Source organism: Thermobia domestica, chromosome 13 (genome assembly GCF_964235325.1).
Source record: "Thermobia domestica chromosome 13, izTheDome1.hap1.1, whole genome shotgun sequence".
NCBI lineage: Eukaryota > Metazoa > Arthropoda > Insecta > Zygentoma > Lepismatidae > Thermobia > Thermobia domestica.
The window spans coordinates 111,140,977-111,158,580 of NC_137466.1; the positions used below are offsets into that span (position 1 = coordinate 111,140,977).

Genomic DNA, 17,604 nt, shown 5'->3' on the forward strand with positions numbered 1-17,604 from the left:
AAAAGCAGACAAAAAAAAAATGCAACAATGAAGTAACAAAAGAATAAACATATATTTCAACATGGTAGAGTTTCGTAACATTTTTGGGGACACTCGAATGACTGACACTTTGTATATTTTCCTCTCTTACCTATATTTGTGGCTAGAAAAGTTTGCTACAACTTTTAGATCAGTGATGATTTCAGAAGATTTCCCTCCGGGGAGGACTTTCAATACACAGGGAGTGAAAACAATACTACAATAATAATAATAATCCATGTTGGGCACAATCAGTGATTTGTCTTGGGTGAATTCGTAGTTCCCACCCTCTGAGCCACCCTCTGAAATTATCACTGTTTAGAGTGCCAATAATGCCTTAAAATAAAATACATTTGTTTCGATAGTTAATAAGTAAATACATAATCAGGGAAGCTACCCCTTCCTTCTGTAACTACCTTTTAGCCCTCTGAAACTTTCAGTTGTTTCCTGTATATGCTCAAAAAGTAAGCACTTAAAAACATAAAGCGATCTCAAGTTACCTCTTCCCCCAATTGTCTCGGACCCCTGCCTTAAATGTTCAGGTAACGGGCCTATGATAATAATAATAATAATAATAATAATAATAATAATAATAATAATAATAATAATAATAATAATAATAATAATAATAATAATAATAATAATAATAATAGTCCCGCGGAACAAGACATTATGAACGTTGTAATCAATAATCATAAAAGATTTTTAAAAATGTATTTACACTAAGTTTGCTCCACCAAGTGCTAATTTCGCAAAAAGAAGAGGAACCTCAAGTTTGGAAATAAGAAATATGCTTTTCAATACCTCTCATAAAGAACAGGTAAGCAACATATGTAGACAATATATCTCCTGAGTTTATTAATAAACATGGGAGTTTTAAAATTTATTAATATGATTATATGGGATAAAGGACAGACGGAAAAGTTCTATTTATGAGTGAAATATAATATATGAGAAGAAAGTAACTAAGAGATTTTTCTTTGGGATGGATTGGTGAATAAAAATGATTCCAGTGGCTAAATACAGAATCCAGAAAGGTATGAATATTACAGAGCCACTAATCTGACATACAGAAGAACTCGCGGGTATGGGTAGGGCTGGTTCTATCGCAGAAGTTAGGGTTCAATTTGGAAATGTTTAGGTATTGAGTAAGCGAAGGAGAGATGTTGATCGAAGATTTATAATTATATATTAATCAGAATTCAATATGTAAAATAAGAGAAGATAAAGGAAAATGCATCGGAAGCTCTCCCTTTCAACACCACTCAATATCTAGAACAATAGTGGGGGAAAAGTCTCCATATTCTACAAATGATGTCATTAGAGGACAAAAGGATTAAGTGTGTAGATTTGCAGATATGAGGGTCACTACCAAAGTTTTGAGATACGCATTGTTGTAGCACAGTATTTGAATTCCAACAATTGCGTTCGGTAGTGGTATCCAGAGCGAAGAAGCGAAGCAAGTTTCAACTCGCCTCGCTTATCGGCGTGGCCGTATCGCCTTCACTTGTTTGTTGATGTCAGCAGTATTAGGCTGTCTAGAATGGAGTTTGAAAGGGAACATTTTCGGGCAATGATCCTTTACGATTTCAAAAGTGGTTTGAACGAGACACAAAGCCTTGACCGTTTGCAAGGGGCATTTGGGAACCTTGCTCCTTCCCGTGCTACAATTTTTCGGTGGTTTGGTGAATTTAGAAGAGGCCGGACATCGCTTAAAGATGAAGAGAGAGCTGGACGTCCGGCAACAGCTGTGTCAGATGAAAACATTGCCGCTGTGGAACAAATGTTTCGAGAAAATCCTCGAACAACTTTCAAGGACATTGAATCTACAGTGAACATTGGATCGCCAGCAGTAAGAAAATTTCTTCGTGATCATCTTCGGCTCAGGAAGGTTTCATCTCGTTGGGTGCCTCACACTTTGACTGAACAGCAGAAGCGCATGCGTGTGGAATGGTGTGAATAAATACTTTTGATGGAGGCAATTTTCGACGCGTCTCTGACATTGTTACTGGTGATGAGACTTGGATCTATCAATTTGACCCTTAAAATAAACGCCAGTCTACAGTTTGGATCTTCCCAGACGAAAATCCGCCCAAGAAAGTGAAGATGGTCGCAACTTTCTTCTCCAAATCTGGCCATTTTGCAACTGTTCCACTTGAAGAACAAAGGACTGTTACTGCTCAATGGTACACCACTGTTTGCCTAACAAAAGTGTTCCAGAAGCTTCGGGAACGGCGTCCAAGAACTGGATTGCGTGGGATCCTGCTTCATCATGACAACGCGTCCGCACACACGGCCAACATCACAATTCAGTTTTTAGAATCTACGGAGGTCAAACTTATGACTCATCCGCCGTATAGCCCTGACCTGGCCGCGTGTGATTTTTTTCTGTTCCCCAGGATCAAAGATCGCATGCGTGGGAAGAGATTTTGCAGCCCTGAAGAAGCTGTAGTGGCTTACGAGAATGAACTTTCAACACTTGAAGAAAAAGACTGGCAACACTGCTTCCAAAAGTGGTTTCTGAGGATGCAAAATTGTGTACAGTGTAACGGTGAATACTTTGAGAAAATGTAAGTGTTAAATTGATTTTAAGTATGTAAGCTATTTCACATCTCAAAACTTTCGTAGTGACCCTCGTAAAGCGGCTCTTGTTGAGTATCGGGACAGAAAATTGGAAGGTACTAAGAAAGACAAGACTCTGAGATGAAAATAGGTGTTGAGAATGCAAAAGCCAAGAGACCTATGTTAACTGTGAGAGGGACAAAAGTAAAGAAAAATAGCATATTTCTTATATCTAGTTAGTATCGAGGTAGGTGAAAACAAAATGGTAAAGAGTCATTAAAAACAAGGGTATAGGAATGGCGATAGTTAACATGAAGAAAAACGTGTTTGTGAGTTTTTGACGAGATATAGTTTTTAAAAAAATAATAAAATGTTTCGCCTGTATATTTTTCCACTTCAGAAAAAGGGACGCAATGTGAAAAGTTGAAAAAAAGAATCTTTGGTGACTTTAATCTGGCGAAGAGTTGAGAAATTAGGAAGGAACCGTAGGGGAAAGCAGAAACAAGATTACACGAAAACTAGATACGACATTAATAAGAAATTGTATCCCGGAAGGCATGATCGAAATAATAGGAGTAATAAAATGATTGCAGTTGATGGACAAAACTAAAGTGGATCAATTCTTACGCCAAGGCTAAGCGCATAAAGGATATCGTGGCGAATGCAAGACATGTGACCTTTCAGTAATAACATATCTTTATGATGATGTATCGTTTTGCTCATTGTTTTAAATGGTTAAATCAAGGCTACTGAGTTGCTCTCAAAAGAGGACTTAGCTTTGTGAGATGGGAGAATGCTATTACTAAAGTCATATGCAAGTGCACTCTCCATATAGATGGAGACGGCACGGTGGCTCAGTGGTAGACCGCTCACTTCTGGTGCTAGGGGTCCGTGGTTAGATCCCAGACCATGTGAGTTTATAGTAGACAACACCGTGTTCCTCTGTTTTCTCTGGGTTCTCCCGTTTCCTCCCACATTCTCATTCCACCAATTCTTTCATAACCATTTACATTCATTAATCATACGTCTTTTTTATCATAAAGAGGATAATCTTGGAACGTTACATTAAAGATTTCCATGTATATCAGACGGATAAAAAATATACAATAGAAGTTTCCTATCACTGGAAGTCCACTGATACTGGCTAAAAAGACCTCGATGGTACCAGATGATGATTTCAGAAGATTTCTTCCGGAAAGGGATTTGAATAAATGGAGAATGGGGTGAAAGTACAATTGCGAAAATTTTAATGCTAACCGAACAATAGAAAGAAATACCCCCAAGGGAATTTCGTAGCTCCGAAATCCTTCCGGCTCGCTTCCTGGGATCATCATTGCCTGGTGCTGCTTCTACATCTTGTGATACATCATGCTTTAAAATTATGTTAACCCCGATACTTGAGAATTAATACATACTAAACTTCAAACTACACAACATATAGAAAAATGTTTTTGCTCACATTGTAGAGAATATGGAGTTAAATTTCAATTTGGCATTTATTTCCTTCTTCAAGCTTTTGATTCAACTGTTACAAAGAAAATCTGTATCTACCAACGGGGAGAACCAAAATCGTGCAATAAGTTTAATAATTGGAGTTTAACGCTTTTTTTAAGCACTAGGTAAGGTTGCCATCTCTGAAAGACAAAATTACCGGCACTCATTCATAATGTTGAAAACAGATGAAGAATTATTGTATTTGACAAAAAAATACCGATCTGCAGGTAAAATATGGGCCAGTTGGCAACCCTAGCACTAGGTCATGTGAGCGGGACCTACTATTTTAAAGTAGAATCCAAAAGCCGAACTACTACTCAATTTATGTCCGAGGTTTGTATTTGCACTGGAAATCGGACCCGGAACAATGTACAGAAAAAAAAAAAACGGGGGGGAGCACACATGCATTAGGCATTTGGTCACGAAAGAGAACGCATACAATTAAGGGTTTAAACGTGATAACATCTAAATCCTTGGGACTTTTCACTAAGCTCTACATCACTCTTTTATTTTAGAACAATTCAGGAAATAGGTCATCCTTATTATATAAACCAAAATGCTATTTAAAAGAGACTAACAACTATTTTAATTGATTTTCTTAAATGCTAGAAATTTGTCAACAATTCAGTTTACATCATAATTGAATTGATATTTGTTTAAAAAAAAAAACGTCAGTCAATATTTTAAAAATTTTAATTTGTTCTGCTTTCTGGAGTCAGTATGGACATGGCTATTGTTGGAATAATATTACAAGATAACATTCATGAATAAGAAAAACATGTTCTTTTATCAGTATATGATAACTCTATCCATTACAGCTTCCTTAAAAGCAGTAAACATGAGTCCTTAAAATAGTGACTGAGGTTGTATTAACAAACAATACTGATTCAATTGAAGTTCACTCATGCACACAATATGAAACGTGTTGCAAACAAATCTCAAATAATTTCACGTATATGTTAAATGGCACGTTTTCCAAAATTATCTTTCTGTATTGAATAATTTATTTTTTAAAATAAAGAAATGGAACTAAGACTAAAATATTGGACATTCTTCTTAAAGTTTCTGTAAACTTTAAATCATCTGCAGTGATGTTAGTCTTATTCCGACGTTTTCATTTATTTTTATTTAGGGCATTAGGGTGTCAATAAATAACTGCATTTTTTTTTAAATTTTTTTAAGGGTTGGCTCTACGGCATTGTGTGCTCACCAGACATTAAGTATCATCGTTGGCTTCGCCTTCCTTTGCCCATCTTCGTTCAAATATACCATTACGAATTTAATTTCGTGGACCAAGTGTATTGAAAAGCAAGGTGACTATGTTGAAAAATACATACGAATAAAACTTTATACTTTTGGGGTAATAAATATTAAAAACTGATTGCAGATACTTATTAACTTACCCTCGTATTATTATTATTATTATTATTATTATTATTATTATTATTATTATTATTATTATTATTATTATTATTATTTACGTTTAAATGATATTTGCACGAACTACATTTGCATTAAGTTAATCAATTTCACAATAAAACGATAATCTAGAAAAAAAAATTATGTGAAAATATTGTATTCTAATCGGGTTTGAGTATCTGTACGAGTATAAAATTTCAAAAACCTGAAGCCTTAGGTATTTAGGAAATGCGTGAAACTTAAGTTGCAACATTTGACTACTGTAACAACCAAACAAACTAATGAATAAAAAAGTAACCTAATAAAAGCATTATAAAAACCAGGAAAAGGGATAGAGAGCGTAGTAAATAGTCTGTGATGTTGATGCTAACACTGGCTGAATATCTGAACTTTGAGGGTGTAAGAAAGCTCTTTGTGAAGAACATCTGCAGAAGTTGTTGCTTCTTTGTGAGTGAAATAATTTTAGAAAATTGTTCATATTTATGATTGCAATTTTTATATTCGTTGTGTTGTGCGTCCCGTTGTTATTACAAAAAAAAAAAAAAAAAATCCTTGACCATAATGGTTATTATTAGATATTAGACAGAAAAATGGATTCTTTCGCCATTTATTCTGCTTCACTGATGCCAATAATAAACAATTCACTCACGTTCTTTTACATGCTCAATAAATTGCTCTCACGTTGTTTTACGAATGGTTAAACGTTGTTATAAACATTCACGAAAATTTCTCTAATAGTTTTTGCTTCGTCACTTTATTACGATCACCTTAGCGGGCTTCATAAGATTGTAATGTTAGTACATTCGTCCGTCAAGCAAATTTTTGAATTCTGTTTTTCGCAGTAGACAGGTATAGAGTGATTATGGTGGCCATGGAGCCCAACCCATTGATATATACCGTATATTGACCTTAAACAGTGGCTATCTATATTCCATGCATGGAAATATGTCCTGAGGTTAGAATTTTGTTTGAGGTTAAAATGTAAAATACTTTTTTTTTTAAGGTTAAAAGTTCTTTTCAGATTAAAAGTGTTTCGAGGATATTAACAGATATTTTGCTTAAATTTCAAAAATATTTGTAAAGTTAAAAGTCACATACTTTTGAAGTATGAAAGATATATAAAGTCTAGAATATTATTGTTGTTTGGTTGCCAAAGAAAGGGCGTAACCCTCTACTGGCAATAGTTAGGAATTTTATTCCCAACAGCGGAACCTCGCCTGACATCAAATTATGAATTTAAAAATCACGCAATCGCTAACCCTTCACTATTTAAAAAAAAATGGCATCAGTTAACCTCAAATATAAGATTGTTTTGGTCATTATATATATTGATGACGTTAAATCTCACATACTTGGAGTATGAGAGGGTGTATGATAATGACCGCTTCATCTATCAGCAAGCCTCAGTGCTGGTCTAGTGGCTAGAGAGTATACTCTTTGGTTCACATGGTCCTGGGTTCGATTTCCGGTGGGAGAACACACCATTTAATTTGACATTCGTTCACTTTTATTAATAATCCGCCTTCTTTAGCCTTTACACTTTCTTTAATAATCCGCCTTAAAAAAAAAAAAAACTATCAGCTTAGATTCATTCATAAATCTGAGGTTATCCTCTTTACTGTCTTTAAGAGAATTTATTGAAATTTAAAGTTAAAAAGTGAATTAATAGAAAAGGAAATTGATTATATGAGAACTGGAAACTAGATTCTAGCTTATTATGTTTTATTCAGTACAACCAAATGGGATGGGCTACTCATAACTTATAACTGAAAAAATATGTTGTATCCTACTTACGTCATGTAGGCTACACGAAACAAATTTAATGAAACTGAATTATTTTGAAAGAAATGTTGAATGTGACAAGAAATGGGCGAATCTTGGGAAAATCCATGGACACGGTGTTATCCTCCATTAACTCATGGCCTGGGACCGCTCAGATTCGAACAGAAATCACATTCACCAGATGCAATTGTTATATCAATGAGCCAAGTGGGCAAATCTGAGAAAATTGAAAGTCAATACGTTATTACTTAGTTGGGTAAACTAAGTCTGGAAGAATCAGAATTTTAATTGCAAACGATACAAAAGCTAAATACATATTCCTCATTACAATTTAAAATACAGTTTTCTCTTTGAAACTCAACTGAAACGAGCGCTTGGTGATTAATTTAGTAACTTTTAGTGTTTATATTTTTAGTGATACTGAGGTATAGCTTTTTATATAAGATTGTAGGGGTAGCAGTAGAGATTTTTGGATATTAGCTGTAAGGAGATAATAAATTCGAAAATTGGTTTGGAAATCAAACTAAATGAAATCTTTATTATAACGTCCTATGGTTATGCCCTTCAGGCTAAGGAAAATGATTGTTAATGGAACCGAATGATTACCATAAGAGGCTTACATCACATATGACGTATACCCAAGCACCAATTCAAGTTGGTGAAATTAAGAAGGTAAATATTCCTTGGATATTTACAGAGCCCGCATGAAATCTACTGCTACTTAATCTCATTCATAAATTATTTATTTGATAATTTTCTCGTTGTGTATACTAGACGTTCGTAATATACGAAAATGTAAATTAAAGTGGTATATAAGTTAAAGGCGCCTATTGCTTTGGGGGAGGCTGAATTCAAGTATTACATATTTCGTTGTCAGATATCCAAACAAAGATATCCAGATTCTGGGAAACTCGAACTTTGTAGTTTCCCTTCCTGTATTGAGACGGTATGAGACGTAGACCTACAAGCTTAATAGGAAATCCGAACCGAAATCCACGGGCGGGAATCGAACCCGGGTCTCTCGCGCCGAAGATGCGTATGCTAACCACAAAGCCACGAGGTAGCGATACAAAATAGTATTTTCAATAGACAGTGACAATTTTTAGCCTATATTAAATCTGTGCGACTTGTAAATGCAAGTGGAACATATGCTGAGCATACATAAATATTTCGGTATAGCCTATATATAGTTTGATTTTGACATTTACCTGAAGTACCTATAGACACGCTCAGAAATACTTTCAAAAACAAAATCAAACAATAGAAAAAAAATTACTCATACTGTCATATAAAGGATGTGATATTTTTCATTATGTTGTAGCCTGCTGCCGTTAACTAATTCCAGCACATTCCACTTAACATGTAATTGAAATCTTTTAGTTGCAAATTTCTTAAACTTGCCATTTCTGCGCACATGTTCTTCTTCCGGCAGCAAACTCTTCAACTATTTGCAGAACGTTTGCAAAATATTTCAGTTAAGATATTTCATTAGCAAACAGAATGGTCTTGTATGCAGAAACTAGATATCAGCATTTCTATTGCTTACGCATGTAGTAATGCAAATTTTTAAATTTCGCTTTGCAAATAAGTCAATGAGATTCCAAGAAAGTCTTCTACGTCCTACAGAAGATGCTCAAAGTCTATTCTTTTTTGTCTGGTAAGTCGTCCACGGCCTTCAAGTTCAGGGCCAGCCTGTTTCTTCTCTTCTTTCGCTGGCTCCCTCCGATTGGTGATAGTTTTTGGGTGGGGGCCGTATGACCAAAAGACATTGCCACTAAAAAGATAGACGTTGCATGAGTGGAAACTCTCGTCGGTTAAAAAAGATGAAGAAAAAAAGATGTATTAAGGCAGAGAGACATATAATCGCATTTACAACAAGCAATATTCTGCAGCCAGTATTTGCATGTCACATGTTATTTCATGCACTTGCAGAATCTTTCTCTTCTTCTTAGAAGTTTTACGACACGCAGTCTCGACTTGAAAGATTTCTCAGTGTAGATAACATGTGTTTAAAATCCCCTCTGCATGTGTTATGTTGTGTTTTGCTCAAGTTTAACATGGTGTAAAACGAAATCGTAAACGTTATTATACCACTTACACTGTTAGACATGCCAGTCTTCTCTTAGATTCAGTTAAATATGCCTGTTACGGATGGAGCTTCTTTTTAGAAACAGACTTACAGGCTAACCATAACATAAGTTATTGACAGGATTTAACTTGATGATGATGATGATTTTATTATTATTATTATTATTATTATTATTATTATTATTATTATTATTATTATTATTATTATTATTATTATTATTATTATTATTATTATTATTATTATTATTATTTTGTTTTATATCGCAGAATATTGGTAGGACTTTTCCTTCATACATTTAATTTCTTAATCATTTTATCATGCATAAGGATTTCTAGACTAAAATTCTCAGAAAATTACCGCAATAGCAGTACTTCAATAGAAAACAAGATATCTGGTTGTCAGCAGTTCTTTTCCAACCCAAAAGCGGGTTTATTATTTACTCTTTCTGTTAAATAGCGTAATTTTAAACAAGAAAAAAAATACAGATAATATTACAGCAAAGTAATATGTTGTTACATATTCGTTTGTTCAGTTTACATTCTTGCAATATTTAAGAACATATGTAGCTCATTTTTATCAGTTCATGGGTGAAACTTGTGTTTAATTTTCTCATTATTTCTCACCAAAATTTAAAAGAAATCACAATATGTTTACGGCACAATCAAAAAGTGTACGTTTGTGAGATGCATTGTTAAGTTAGTTCTAAAATTATACAATATCATTAGCGTGTAACAAAAAAAAAAAAAAAAAAAAGGCAAAAATACTTGTTAGACATATGGCACGTTGAGTGTACAAGGAAACCAAGTCCACTTTTTTTTTTTGTGTGTGTGTCATTTTGGGCATATTCTTTAAGATCTCTGTTCGAAGTTCCTTTCACAGCTTAAAAGAATAGCATTCAAGTATTGTAAATAACTTTTATAATATTTATTTAAAAAACATAACTTTTCCATGTAACCCCTCCCTAATTCCAGATGATAAATTTCGTCGATCCTGGAGTATATCTTCATCAAACTTTTCATACACTAGCAAGACTTTTTACACAATATGGTTACCGAGCTATGCCTCAAAATTTCCATTTGTGTGTCTGTCCGTCTTTCAATCTGTCTGAAATTAGATAACTCTCGTAAAACTTGTCTGATTTTGATGGAACTTGGTATGTGCTTTCCTTCCGGAAATAACTCTGTTGTCTGGTGTTACAATCAATCAAGTATATAAGGAGCTAAAAGAGGGTAAAATCAATCCCATGTTGCAGTGGCAGATTTAGAAGGTAAAAAATGGGAGGGCAGCCAGACCCCAGACTATGATAGGTATATCATGATTTTACTATAAACTTTCAAAACTAGATAAATAATAGCTTCAATTATTTTTGTCACTCAAAAAACTGGGTGTCTTACCGGGCTAGATCCTCCACAGCCATGTTACAAGTTTACATTGCACAAACAAGACAATTTTCCAATATAAACTACATAAAAAAAATCCATTACGTCAAAACTTAATGTACGTACATTTCTCATGGCTTAGTGATTACTACGTGGTTTTGCCTGTAATGATTTTCTACTCGTGATTATTCACCGAGAATCATGAATCCCGGAGTAGGTTCCGAGTTGATGTTCAAAAACTCCTTGGTTCTATCTGAATAAGAGCAGATAGAACCCTGAATCGCAAACTAAAGCATTAAAACCAACCAAGAAAAAAAAAGATGAACAACCGTCCACTCCCCCCCCCCCAAAAAAAAAAAAACTTTGTAACTCGACTGATATTTGTATTCTAAACACAACCATACTTGTTTTACAGATAAATTATTGATGTAGCCAGAAGATTTGATTTTAGACCATCTGTAACTTTTTTTTTTCATGTAAAACAAATTCTAGTTCTACTACTTTTCCTAAGAATATAGGTGGCAATAATTAACAATTACTTATTGTCTTTTCCGGTGCAGAATAAAACAGGTTCAATACTATCTAGACTAATTGGACCCTCTTCCCCCCCCCCCCCAAAAAAAAAATAAAAGAAATCTTTAAGTTTTATGTCCCACGGTTTTGTCAGCCAGGCTAAAGGAGACAGTGATGATGAGAAACGAATGAAAAATTGTGGAATGAAGAAAGTGGGAGGAAACGGAAGAACCCCGAGCAAACCCACTCATGCGGTGTTTATCCACCACAAAGCTCACTTGGCGTGAGCTGGGATCGAACCAAGGATCCCATGTACTAGAGATGAACGCTCTACCACTGAGCCAAAAAAAGAAAAAATCGATCCTTCCCAACAAAAATTTCTGGGAGCGTCTTTTTCTCTTTCTCTCTCTCTCTCTCTCTCTCTCTCTCTCTTAGTGATTTGCGGATCCCTGAATAAGAATTGAGGTTTGAAAAGAACAAAACAACATAAGAATCCAACACTGTTCCCTGTCGTTAACCCCTAGCGAGTATACCTATTGTTTAGCAAAAAAGTGCAAGCAGGTTGCACGTAAACAGTCTACTAAATTATTGTGCAATGTCATTCTGGTGTTTTACAGCGACTGAGTTCTAAGTAATCGAACAGACATATAATTTGCTCTGGAGGAGTTTCTGCAAGTACAAAGGCATTGAACTTAAAAAAAAAAAAAAAAAAAAAAAAAAAAAGTGCAGAACGACAGTTTTTTTTTTTTTTTTAATCAGAATGCAGCAAACTTCTTTTAACTTTTAAAGTTAATCTTGCACCCAAAACTCTTTTCTCAAGAGTTTCTTTATATTCCATGAGAAAAATAGTTCACCACTAAAGCTGACGTTTATATAGCCTCTAGACCTATTGAGCCAAGACACATTTGAAATCTACAAGATTTACATTTTATCCCAGGATCTTCAAGTAACTAAGTTTGCAAGGATGGAAATGTCTTCAGATAAAGGAAAGAAAAAAAGAAAAGCGAATTACACAAAAACATTACCATTATATTCAGCACTGACTCTTGAAAGACATCTTGGGGAAATTTTTCAAAACAACACCGATAACATTTGGGAGGTGATTCTTGACACCAAGATAAGACAAGAAGTATAGACCAACCTGGGTGCACAAATGCTTCCTTTCGGAGTTATAGGCTGCCGAAAACATGAAAAAATGAACTTTAAGGGTCCATAGGTCCAAAACTATGGGACCTACCAAAGTCGGGTCAAGACTTCACTTAGGAACTAGTATGTGCCCTATCCAAAAGTCAATATTACAGAATCCTAAGGTACACACGTAACAATTTTTATAGAGGTAATTTGGCTACGGGCATATAATTTGAAGTATTCACCAACGGCCTCTGGAAATAACTTCACATAAACTGCACTGTGGTGATGGTAAACAAAGCTCACACACACTCAGCTCAATTTTGTATGCCGTGCGTTTAGCAGTTGTTGTAATAAAATTATCTTCTTTTGGTAGCCTTATATCAAAGAATTTGCAGTCAAATAGTTTTACTAAAATAATTTATTTACAATTTCTTACAGTACACAAGAGTTTTTTAAAGTCCAGATCCTAATACCTTTTGCAAAATTGGAATAGAATAATTTTGTAACTAGTTATGAGCAAAGCACGGATTTCTGTGAATGCCATGTTTTTACACTGACATTTTCTACATACCTAATTAAACATAAACACACTTCTAACTCTTGTGAAAACAAAAATGCGGATTTTATTAGTCATATAAATTCAAATTTGAACTATATTTTAGCTTTAGATCATATATAGATCCGAAGTTGTATCAAAACATGTTTTGAGTCATATTTTAGGCAAATATCACTTATCACTCAGAAATATATTTGGCAGCAATGGCTACGAGGTTATTTGGTACTTTTTCTTAGACACATTTAGCCTTCTGTAACAGGATTTGAAGGAATCAGTGTAAGGGAGTCGATGTGATTGACCTGGGTCGATGTGCCAATCAATAACTTTCAAAGGAGAAATCGCCACCTCGGCCTCTGTCTCTGTTTCTCTCCTCTGTAAAAGATACCTGGAGTTCAATTTGTTTGTTGCGTATTGGTGGAAAATGGTCCCATCCATATCCGAAGATTTCAAATACACAGGAGACGGAAGTAGTCTTATGAAAATACTGATAATCCACATTGAGCACGATAGGAAATATGGCCTCGAGAGAATTCTTCTTACCGGCTCACCTCCTGATATCATCACTGATTTATGATAACATCCGTCTTTTTTATTTTATTTTTTATTTATTTATTTTATTTTATTTTTTTTACAGTGGAAGTACTGATATTGTTTGAGTTTGAAGGATATTTGACAATCGTTGGATTAATTTTTGTCATATAACTTGGCATTACTGAGTTCCAAGATGCTAAAGCCGAGTGCTCTAGTAATATGAAGTTACTTGGGAAGAAGGAGGAAAAGACTCTTCGATATAGGGCCTAGGTAAAGATTCGTGTTTTTTCATTAAGACGGAATTGATTTATATATAGCTCAGGGGAATTTGCCTCCCCTCCCGCATTCCCAAAGACGCCTCACTTTTTAGGTCTTATTTTGTCAGTTTTTAAGCACATAAATGAATGATGCATATTTTCAAAGTTTTTAGATCGTAGAAATCCAAGCCTTTATTATGAACTTTCTGATTCGAGCGGAGGAGGGGGTGACTCATTCCTCGCTGATTTTAACTAGTTTTTTTTTTTTTTTTTTTTTTTTTTTTTTTTTTTTTAAGAATTCGAGGTTAGCGTTAGAAGGTCCAGAAGAATTTTCCCTAATTCTTTAAAACATTTTTGCAGGTTTTCATATCTCAAATTAATATTTTACATGTTTGCTCCAGGCATTTCTCCTTAATGTTTCCTCTAGTCTAAACAGCAGCTAATGATTTTTTTTTTTTTTTTAGTGAGATATACAGGATGATTCAGGAGGAATGTTACATAATTTGTGAGGTGATTCTACAAGTGAAAATAAACCGAAAAAGTTCTATGAACATGTCTTCGATTTTCGGGCGTTACGGAAATGGAGCGGGTTAAAGACTATACAAATCCATGAATGACTATGAAGACAAATGTGAATATTACTTACTGAAACGCTGAGTAGGCGCTGTGGACAGATGACTGATTCAACAAGAGCTGTGGGGGTTCTCCAACAGATGGTACCACTGTGACGTCGCACCGAGGCAACAGCTGCAAGCATGCCCAGTGTGCAATCGTGGGTTGGATCAGTGAGCAGTCATAAAGCCGTATGCGTATCGTGCTTGAGTGTTGCACCGATTCACTGTACCAGACAAGTATCCCAGTATCTGAATAACACATTTTCTCAACGGTGGATTGGCCATGGCGGACCCATTAACTGGCCTCCCAGATCACCCGACCTAACCCCATTAGACTTCTCTTTATGGGGCTGGTTAAAGCAGGATGTTTGAAGAAGGTAGATATACTTGAAGTACTTGTCGCTAGCATTAAACGTTGTTGCTCGCATTAAAGCCCGCCGAGATGATGTTCGATGTTCAACGTAACACACCCTACACGCGTTGACACGTGCGTTGAGATGGGTGTGACTTCTTGAACACTTCTTGTAGGATAGATCAATCATCTCTGTCCCACCACCATTCTTCTGTCCACCACAGCGCCTACACAGCATTTCGGTGAGTAATATTCATACTTGTCTTAATAATCATTCATGGATGTGTGTAGTCATCAACCCGATCCAGTTCCGTAACAATCGAAAATCGGACACATGTTTATAGGACATTTCCGGTTTATTTTCACATGTAGAATCACCTAACAAATTATGTGACATTCCTCCTGAATCACGCTGTATGTATGAGCGGCTCGGGCGAACACAATGATAAGAAACACTTCCAATGAAATTGAGTGATTAGGTGGAATGGGCTGGGATTGAACCATAGAATAGTATGTAGGTAGTTTAATTTCGGAAATGTACCTCCAAGTGACAAAAGAAACTTTTTGATATGTGCCGTTACCGTGAAATGCATCGGGATGCTAAACCTTCTTTCCTAGTTTACTCGAAAGTTCGAAAATGTAACATATCATTATGTCTGCCCGAGCTACTCATGCGTATATATACTGTCCTTGTGACTGATTTTTTTAAAAAAAGAAACGAAGGACAAGTAAAAAGAAGAAGAAAGAAAAAGAAATACATTCCTGATCATTAGGTTGAGATCAGTGATGTCATTGCCATGCACTAAACTGTAATGAGATGCAGAAAAGTATATGCACTTTCCGAACCTAATTATATTGATTAAAAGCACGAACTTCATTCAGTCTGATGTCACGAAATACTTTTCCGAATCTTTTTTTTTTTTTTTTTTTAAATCCTGTTTTCTGTAACAAGCATTAATTAAAGCTTGAGGTCTATAAAATGATGAAAAAGGAAACTTACGTCCTATGCTATTATAATTCCTCCTTTATCCCTCGACCATTAATCGGAGAAATTAACATAGACCGTAGCTAATTATGAACTTGTAACCTACTGAGCCGGCATAATCATGAATAAATAAAATCTTGAAATGTGTTCTTTAACTCAAGTAAAGCGCGCAGTATAATTTAGTAGCTAATCAAACTGCTTTTAGTTTGTTCAAGTTGAAGTAAAACAAGTAAATGTGATGTAATGGGAACAGTTAATTGAATTCAACATTATTTATCGTTTGAAGTAAGGTTTACAGAATAAATTGTGCAAATTTTTCAAATAAATATGTTCCTCGTTATTTTCTATTCTTCCGTGGTAAAAATCCACAAGTTAAAAAATACATTATTTAATATCTTGAAACATTTCTGTTGTAAATCTTCTTTACGAGGAATATTTTTCTTATATATATACACACATAATCACTGCTGTGCCGTTGGGAGGGGGGGGGAGAGCGAGCGGGGCGAGGGCGCCGAAGTAAGGAGGGAGAAAAATTCGGAAAAAAGAAAAGATATATATCAAATGGAATGAAAAAGTAATAAAAAGTGCCCAAAATCAAGGAAAAGCAGGGTTATTTTTGAAAATTTTCTTACGCTTCGCGCTAACTATGGTGGCGCTTTGCGGCTGGCCTGTCAACCTCACTCATATGTACGGGGGCGCCGTCGTATACTCTCACCCCGGGCTCTGATTTTCCACGGCATGGCACGGCACATAATTACACTTTTCTAAATCCAAATCTGCAAGTATCTATTAACAGTATAAATTGCATCTATTATCTATTAACCTACCTATCTAACTATATGGTTTAGTTCTCCATTGACTTCTATTCTTAGTCAACTGCATCAAATTTCTAATTTGTATTCCTATTTCCGCGAGATCAATCTTAATATTAATCTCTCATCTATGCCTAGGTCTTCATAATGGTCTCTATCCAATTGGGTTTCCAGTAAAATTTTGAAAGCGTTTCTACTTTGTTCCATTCTGGCTACACGACCTGTCCACCTGAGCCTCCTATATTTAATGACTTTAACAATTACATGGAAGTATTAACAAGTATTAGGTCACGAAGAAAAGATAGCAAAGAAAGAATGGATCACGAAAGAAATTCTGAACTTAATGGATGAGAGAAGCAAATTGAAGAATATCAACAACTGTAAGGCTAAGACCAGTATAAAAGAATAAGAAATAAGATCATTTGTAAATACAGACGGCCAAGGAGGAGTGAATAAGACAACAATGTAAAGATATAGAAAAGGATATGAACATATAAGAGTAGATGTGACTTATAAGAAGGTTAAGATGAACTTCAGACTACGGAGACCGAAGACCAATGCACTAAAAAGGAAAGAAGGAAGATCCATGACTGAAGCTGGAGATAAAATGAAAACATGGAAGAAATACTTAGAAAGGCTTTATGGAAGCGACAGTTAATTAAAATAATTTGAAAACATGGAGGAAGTAGAAAAAGAGGCAAGAGCAGGGGTAAAAGTGAGGGGGAACGCGAGGCACGCTATTACTCCACTTCCAAAAAAAAAAAAATATATATATATATATATATGGCGTCCCTCCACTTCCTAAAAAATACAATGGACAAAGATATGCACGGAGGAGGTTGTAACGTCAGTAGTCTCCCTACCTTTTCAGATCCACTTTTACCTCTAGGCAAGAGGAAACTTCATATTCAGATCCGAGTACGACAAAACATTGCACGACTTAAAACATGGAAAAGCTCCACGTGTAGCTGAGATACCAGCAGAAATCTTACAAAGTGCGGGACAGGAAGTCCAGGACATTGTACAGTATAAATTAATTAACAGCATTTATGAAGAAACCCAGGTTCCTACAGTTTCCTGATCAGCAAGATAGTGGCAATATCAAAAACA

General features: G+C 35.2%; 1 protein-coding gene across 1 annotated transcript in view; it reads right to left on the bottom strand.

Annotated features, from left to right (window-relative positions):
* The window catches only part of LOC145668428 (beta-1,3-galactosyltransferase 1-like), a 130,993-nt gene that overhangs the window by 544 nt on the left and 112,845 nt on the right, over window positions 1–17,604 (bottom strand). The gene's annotated exons all lie outside the window — the stretch shown is intronic.